General features: G+C 45.0%; 1 pseudogene; it reads right to left on the bottom strand.

The window, feature by feature from the left end:
- Nucleotides 1-2,103: 2,103 nt before the first annotated feature.
- Nucleotides 2,104-8,356, bottom strand: LOC149361448 (uncharacterized; annotated as a pseudogene).
- Nucleotides 8,357-8,902: the final 546 nt, after the last annotated feature.

Here is an 8,902-nt window from a genome sequence, read left to right as displayed (position 1 = left end):
GTACTCAGGCTTTCGCCTTGCACCACTTTAGTCGCCAAAGTGACTCCTAATTTTTTGTAGTACATGTAGGTTCTCGAGATTTGTTTTTATAGTCGTAACCCATACAAGCAGACAGTAGTGCAGACGGTAGTGTATTAGAGTATAATACAATTCCTTTTTTAACCATGGTGGTAGCAAATCCTTTAGTTTGTAGGTGAGTCCAATTCATCTTGAGATATCTGTTCGCACTTTTGCGACATGTGCAGACCGGTTTAGGTGTTCCTGAAAGACTACACCTAGAAATTATGTGATGCAACGCGTTCGATTTGTTCATTGCCGAAGTGCAGAAGAATGTCTGACGTACATTTATTTTTTGGTCTTTTGTTTTGTTCGTGTTCAGGGCTAATTTATTTACGCCAAGCCATACCGATAGGTTACGGAGCCAGCCATTCGCCTGCCTCTCAATATCTACAATATTCGCACCAAAAAAAAGGCGTTAGTGGCATCAGCATACAGGATAATTTGCGTGGTTAGTGGAATATTTACAATATCATTGATATACAACACAAAAAATAATCGACCAAGTATAGACCCTTGTGGTATCCCATATGCGATAACACTAATATCTGACTGCGATTTGCCTACCCGTGTGCACTGGAATCTGACAGTTAACTCTTAATTAAGTCTAGAGGCCTCTAATTCCGTAGTTGGGCAATTTTTGCAGTACGATTTCATGCTTGATAGAGTCGAATGCTATTTTGAAACCAAGAAACAATCTTACTGTGTAGAAGTTATGCTCAAAGTTATCTGTTATTTTATCTTTAATATTTAGAAAGGCCGTTTCTGTGGACTTACATTATCGGAACCCATACTATTGGTCTACTATGACGTCGTTTTGCTAGTAGTAGTTTAGAAGGCGTCTATTTATAACTTTTCCTATTATTTTAGAAAAAATGGGCAAGACAGAGATAGGTCTGTAGTTAAGGCTACATTTATCGCCTCCTTTACGAACAACGGATACTCTTGCGATTTTGAGTTTATCAGGAAAGACACCCGAGCGAAGGATCAAACTGCATATATGCGACAAAGAGCGGCTAAAAAGATGTGCGACTGATTTTATTGATTGCACTTTCAAGTTATCCACTCTGCAAGCACTACTGTTACTTAGCTTTTTTAGTAGCGAAAATATTTCTGCCTCTGTAGTAGGAGTCAAATAGATTGAACCCGCAACAGCCGAACTCATATATGATTAGCAGCCCAAGACTTACAGCCAATAATTCCAGTAAAAATTTCGAAAATAAATGTCGAATCATTGCAGACACCAAGCAATAGCAGGAAATTGTGTAAACAATGCACAACTTGCCCAACTTTCGGCTCTGCTTAATTGTACAAAATGAGTGAAAAAGTAAGTTTGAAGATTTTAAACATGTTTCCTGAATGAAATTCAAAGTAATCGATCAATAACAGTTCATTGATTTGGAGTAATTAATTAATAGATAGCAAAAGCAATGAAGTGTTGAATTGTTCGGATGGGTATATAGTATGTGGACAGAAAAAGAATTAAGGCGTCGAATTTTAACAACAAAATGGGTAATTGATCCATGCATAATCTATTCATTAAAAATTAACTCATTAAAAGATAAATAATTAAATAATTAACAATTAGTCAATTCGTCTAAATCTAATAAAAAGATGCAAAGAGAGCGGCGAGTGAAGAGGAGGCGTCAATGTTTTGACATTCTCCGAATGCGGGTCGCCGCGGTAGTCTCTAATTGTTTCTGCACGCTCTAGAATTCGGTGCCGAAATTTTTTTGTCAATTTATTTTTTAATGTTCAATTGGAAATAATACAAAAACACTCTAAGAAGATGCATAAAACTGGCAACACCATGTTTGAAGTTGCCCCAAAATATCTTCGCTCGGTATGAACATTACCATTGGAATACATTACCTAGAACATCCGGTAAGATGTGAGAAGTGCGGACTGATAAGCTAAAGCGTTGAAGTAAGTTGTTAAATATTTTAAGAAGAAATTTATGCGTAGTGCCATAAACGCGCGTTACTAGACAGTTAACACGGTGAACCGTGCAGCACACACGAGGACATAAGTTTGGTCCTTTTGCTGCTAAGAATAGAATATGCCAGGAAAAATGCGATACGGAACTTGTTCGCAGTACTCTTTCCAGTAATGGCCGTACTTTTTCGAACACTTTTTCTCGTCTCGGTAACTTCTATGCAGTAATAGAACGGCAAGGAAGAGGACGTACAGGTACGGCACCACACTCGAGGCTTCGCGTGGCAGCGCCCAGCAAAGAGCGGCAATGATTTCGAACATGTAGTTGGCGTGGCGGCTCAGGGCCTAGAAACCTGACGCCAGGAGCAGGTTGACTTTCGGATTTCCAGTGGCATCGTAGTACGTAGCGCGGATCAGCTTTGGGGGTGCTCCCCAGATGCTGCATTCCCCCGGCGTAGCACTCACAAGTTGTTTTTGGTAATCTGTCCAGTACACCAGGCCCATCGTCAAAACACCGAAGACAAGGATGATGGTCGCTCTGATTGGACGGTCCTCTGGACTGTCGCTCTGATTGGACGGTCCTCTGGACTGTTCTTGGCCATGTACAAGCTTGTCAGTGGGAAGAAGAGGCTAAGAAAACAGACGGATAATCCGCACAGGTAGAAACCTGCAAAAAAAAGACAACCTAAATCGGTACCTGCGTGTTATTTTACACGCAAGTGCCACGAATTCGGCCTAAACTAGACGTATATTTAGCCCACTTCTTCCCGCACTGCTTTCTCTCGTGCCATAATTTTAAACCTCATGAATTTACGCGCTGGATTCGCTTCCCTTTTGAGCAGAGCCATGCCGCGTGATTACGGCGTGGAGGACAGGGGGTTACTTATGATTTCAATTTAGTTATTTCTCTTGATCTTTCAGAACTGGGAGCTCATAGTCCGGTAGCTATCTCGCAAGATTATCCAGGCAGTTGTTCGACACCGTCATTTTTACAGCACTAAATATTTGCACGTCTTAAGTGGTAGCTTACTCACCATCACACCACTAATGTTACGCTTGTATGCATATTGTAACCACGCGAACAACAACAGACGAAGAAAAAGAAACAGACGGGACGGAGCACAAACCTCCAACCATCCTGTCTTTCCTTGCTATCTAATCTTACACGCCGTCTGCGTCATTGCAATATTATCGAGAAAAACAACACCTGAGTCGAGTCCACTGCAAGACGAGCGTGGACAGCCTAAAAATAATTCGCTGTTGCGTCAGCCGTGGTTACTTTATTCCGAACGGGTTCTTCTGTCTCTCTTCCAGCGTCAGAACGCAAGTTCAAAGCCGCACGAAAGACTTCACGAGGTCGCGGGATCAATTCCTAACCTTGATGGGCGTACATTGATGTGAATGAAAGGAGAAAAATTCCGTTTGCCGTGCAATGATCATTCTCATCATCAGCTTAACTGCGTTCATTTGAGGACAGATCAACTTCCCGCTCCCTTCTATTAAACAGTGCGTTGTGTCATATGCGGTCAGCTCACCGTTGCTATCATGCAAACCTCTTCCTATTTCCCACCTGACTGATGCCATAACTAGGCTGTTCTCTTTTGGAATATACTTCGTCACCCTAAAGAAACCCAGGAATTATTTTGATGGTTATGTCCTAATGGAACTAATCCGTCAAATGTTGCTTCAAAATATAATCAGTATTTGAGTTAAATTTAGGAGCTCTGTGTAGATCCTAAAATTCATGAAATTTTTCAGAATTTGTTGTTCGGGACCAATTCGGACGAATCTCGCCAAGTGGTCTTAACCGCCTCGACCCAAATGATATTATGTCGACAATCTGGGGGCACCGCCTCATTGGGCGTCTCCATGTGACATGGGTGGGATATGGGACGTTCAGGTCAGCGTCGAAATATTTTGTTTTTGTTTTTTTCTGCGGCGTCTGCAGGAATGAATTGAGGGCGCAGAGAAGACCATCATTTTTAGTCGCCGATATCTTCGGTATTAATAAAAATAGCTGGAACATTTTTGTGGTGCACCACCGATCACTCGTGCGCTTTTTCTAACCTCCGTACATGCCATTTCACGATAACTTCGAGGGAACATCGTTTTTCTCGCCCGTTTTCTGCATGCTCTGCCTATGGACATTTCTTCTCGTGTCGACCACGAGGTCATTACCTAGCGTTTCTTTCCTAATCTAGTCTGCAGTCAAAGTTACACTAAGCATTTTCCGCTCCCTTAGTCGCAGTGTTGACATGAATTTAGGTGCACAATATACTGCACTTTAATGAACTCCCAGTAGTCAATACTAATCAGAGAATCTCCGCAGCCGCGTCTCCCACGCCTCATTTGCAGTCTGGGAATAAAAAACAAGCTCATTTTGGCTGGCTGGGTCGTTATGATGAAGATTCCGTTTAGGATGGGGACAGTGGAAAGCCAGATTTCCGGGGTGCGTTAACTGGCCACACGAGCTGCAGCGTTCCTTCAGCTCATTATCACAGTCAGCCATCCTCGAATCTCTTCTCTTGGTGGTATCCAGTTTGAACTTCCTACGGAATCATAGGATCATTTTCCTTAATTTATCAGGATCTTAGCAAACGCTGTAACCATGGCTATGTTCAGCGAATGACGGTCTTCTACAATGACCACTCGAAGGGTCAGCTTTTTCAGCGTTGATCTACACTTTTTTTTTTATTCCTCATTGCGATCTGGAACACCACTCCGTCTAGGCAGTAATTGAGCCCCAAATACGTAAATAATTATTATGCACTCTTAAACTGAAAATTGACCTGCAGCAAATTAAAATTCGTTCACAGATATTAACACGCCAAAGGAAAAGCTTGAAATCGGTGGACTTCACGTCTACAAGACGTGAAACGAAAAAATCCTGCAGAAAATCGCGCCTTCAGTTTCCAAAGCCATGAAGTAATCTTGAGTGCATGAGAGCGGATCGCATCAGCGCACTGTTTTTTTTTAATTATGGGCTAGGCGGGTCTGTAAACTATCACGTGAACCCAAAACCACACGTCATCACATACACTCCTTTGAAGTCTGATGTGCCAATCACAAGAAAGTGGCATGCTTACCTACTCTTTCGTCTGCGATGTCAATACTTTGCATGTAACCGTCTTCCTACCAAAAGAACTTCGCTATACACACAGTCTGCAGAATAGCCGTCACTGCCACGGACCAGTTCCAACCACTAGACTCTACTTGTGCTTTCCAGCTCACCAGCACCAGAAGCTGCCATAACATAGTTCCGAAGCGACAGATTGTCCATTGCTTGATGTCGAGTCGCTTTCCGATCCGGGGGTAGTGCTCTAGGCCCCAATAGAAATCAAAGATAATGTTTGCAGAGGTACCACATTCTCCAGGAGAAGGCTTCAGTCTACCTTTGATGTACAGCAGGACTGTTACTGCGTAGGCCATCACAGTGATGGAAATGGCTCACCCTGGAAGATTCCTGTACACCGGCTCACACTCAGTGTCTAGAACGAGAAGGACGAAGGCAACTAATGCCATGGTGATCCCATAATATGCGAAGCCAGTCATGTGGTACATGGGCCTGTGACCCGTAGATGTCGGTGGCCCGTAGTAAGCTCTCCCGCGCAGCACTAGCAAGGACAGGCCGCTGTAGGCGGTATACGCCGCAAGAAGGAGGGAGGTGGCCATCAATGCGTCGCTTCGGCAAGTCCAGGAATCGTACCAGAACGCCATGAATCCCCGTTCCAGAGCTTTCCCTGTGGACGAATCGTGGGTGACGACGAATGATATGGCACATACGACGAAATTCGGAACCAATACGATGAGGAGCAGGGGAGCCAAGGTGCGCGAGATGAAAAGAGCAGAGCAGCCATCTGCTCCTTGGAGGACTGCGGTAGAAAACGAGAGATGAAGGTGTTCAGGGAAGAACAAAATAAAATTGCGTTCTCATGCAAAAACAGTTGTGCGCTCACGCAGTCAAAGTTCATGAACGAGTCTAATGAAAAAAAAAACATGATTGCAGCGCCATACACGGCAGCTGCCTGAAGGAGGTCAACACACGATAACTTTAATTTTGAAATGAATTCAAGCGCACAACAACACGCACACAAGAGAGGAAAGACACAGGACAGGCGCTAACTTCATCTGATTTATTCGCAGGTAAGAGAGCAGATTATATACATAAATGGAGACATGCCCAGTAAAGAAACACATCGTCAGTTCACAATGCGTGCTCGAGATACGTGTACTCTGCGTGCAAAAGATTAACATACGTCTCACTCACACAGTCATGCCCCCTCTTCCTGATGTGAAAGGTTTCTAACAGTTCACGTGCCGTCTTATCACCGCCTCTGCCAAGTATCTTCTCTTTCAGCCGCGGCTCGCACGCTCTGCAGTTCGCACAATGCTCTGCCAAATAGGGGAACATCTGCGGGCGTTAAGGGGTGGAGGGACACATTTGGCAGAGCATTGTGCGAACTGCAGAGCGTGCGAGCCGCGGCTGAAAGAGATAAAGATACTTGGCAGAGGCGGTGATAAGACGGCACGTGAACTATTAGAAGCCTTTCACATCAGGAAGAGGGGGCATGGCTGTGTGAGTGACACGTCTGTTAATCTTTTGCACGCAGAGTACAGGTATCTCGAGCACGCATTGTGCACTGACGATGTGTTTCTTTACTGGGCATGTCTCCATTTATGTATATAATCTGATCTCTTACCTGCGAATAAATCCGATGAAGTTAGCGCCTGTCCTGTGTCTTTCCCCTCTTGTGTGCGTGTTGTTGTGCGCTTGAATTCATTTCAAAATAAGCTATGTACCATCCAGCCCAAACAGAAGTTTTGTTAAATTATCCATAACTTTATGTTTGGGAATTGTGCGGTTCTTAATGAAAGTCCACAGGAAAGAAGAAGCGATGAGACAAAGAAGACACATGAAAGGCGGAGAAGCGCTGTCTACGCACTTGTTTTAAATGCAAAGCTAATTAAGCTGTTTTCCTCAAAACACGCACTGCATAGGAATAAACCTGTTAACCAGCCTAGCGTAACAGTACTCTCTTTGCCTCATAGTAGTACAGAAAAACATGGCATACTTGGGAAAATAGGTGCCTTGACAAGGACACTGAAATTGTATATGCTCCAGCAAATGCGACCGTGCCAGATTGAAGGTTAATCTTGGTCATGAGGATTTTAATATTGTCGAACGGAGCGTTCATACAAGCTAGGCGCGTAAAGAGGAATAAAAGGAGAAAATCACAAGTAAGAACACAGCACCGAAAGAACGTAAATCACATACCACGAGACAGAAGCCTCAGGATTTGGCACAGAGCAGCCAAATCACATACGGCAAATCTTTTATGCGCTTTCGCTTCCTCGCGCGGTTTTCAAGCGGCACTTGTATGACGATTTGCTGCTAGCAAACTAGTGAAATCAAAGTAATTTGATTGGTGCGGCCTGTACCGAACATATTGCGACCTAGAGTGAATTTACTTTGTAACTATAAGCCTTTGGATTTCATATAGTTCAGAATCGGCGTGCATTGCTAGAATTGAAGGAGTGCTGGGAACGCTTTTCGGAAGGGTATAAGCATAGGGTATATTCCCCACCTCACTCCGCAATCGACGCACTCCTTTTAGGCAGAGGGCAGAGTGCAAATCTGCCCGCTCAGCTGTTTAGCTATGCAGGGTGTTTAGTTTTTCTAGCACAATCTCTCCTCCGTCCTTCATCAAATCTGCTGTTACCTATCCTCACCAGCTGCTTTCCCCTTTTGCATTGCTCCTAAGGCTTTCTTTACTTCCTCCCACGTTACTAGTGCCGCTGTGCTCGACTGCCTCTCTCAATAACTTGAAGATTACATTCCCTACTGTATAGATTTGCGTAGAACTCTTCGGCTACTTTGCTAATATCGCTACTCAAAATCGATGAAGAGCGGAAGCTTCGAAAGCAATGGAAAGGCACTGAAGCAATGGAACGGCACATCATCCCTGGCACCCTGGGACAGTGGACAGCTTTGTCCCGTTTTGATGTGGAAACATTAGACGGCTATGTTCATGCGGAATGACTCGCTAAATGTGCACCCGGAAATTCGTCCCTTTGATGTCATCTGTCATATGACGTCATGAGACATTAGTAAAAGATCACGAAATTTGGCTCTATGTGGGAAGCGAACCCGGCCGCCGGCATCCGAGGGCGTGACAGGATGGTGCCAATTTTAAAGAATGATGACGTCACACCCGAGCTGAGTGACAATCCCTGTCATGCGAGGACAGGAGAGGAGAAATGATAGAAAACGCGCGGCGCAAAACCGTGCCTGCCGAAGCGAGATGAATGGATGGAACGAACTTTAATGTCCAACGAATAGGGTGATCTACCCACCCCTCGACATGCAGGTCAAGGGGCGGGTGCCGCCGCCTCAGGTGCAGACTGCGAGGTCTGGGGTCCCAGCAGCCTCTTGAGCCAGTTGGACGAGCAGGAGCTGGAGGTCAGGGTCCGAGCTAGGCAGGTTCTCCCAGGTGTCTTTACTGTGTGTATTGTGCATCCCCCCAGGCGCTCCGATATTATGTGGTCGAGGGTCCCTCTCGCGCTACAAAGATTGCATTTATGGCTCCTGGCCTCGGAGAACATGTGGTTCGCCATATCCCGGTGCGGGTACATGTTTGCAGCGCCTCCACGCAATTGCTTGTGTGCTGTCTAAGTTTGGGTCTTGCTCCGGTACCAGTCTACGCTCCAATCTATAATGCTGCGTGATCTCCCCATATGTTACCACGCACTCTCCGCTCGCTCTGTTATCGAGGGGCCTTGAAGCACCTCGGTGGAAGAGACCTCGAGCCAGTTTGTGGGCAATCTCGTTGCCGGGACGCCTTCATGCGCCGGAGTCCATATTATTTCAATTCTCTTATTTAATTTTCTCTGGCCTAGGATTCTGGCCGCT

Source organism: Amblyomma mixtum, chromosome 2 (genome assembly GCF_055824585.1).
Source record: "Amblyomma mixtum isolate Tamu chromosome 2, ASM5582458v1, whole genome shotgun sequence".
Taxonomy (NCBI): domain Eukaryota; kingdom Metazoa; phylum Arthropoda; class Arachnida; order Ixodida; family Ixodidae; genus Amblyomma; species Amblyomma mixtum.
Note: the sequence above shows the minus strand (reverse complement) of the source record. Positions and strands in the feature narration are given on the sequence as shown.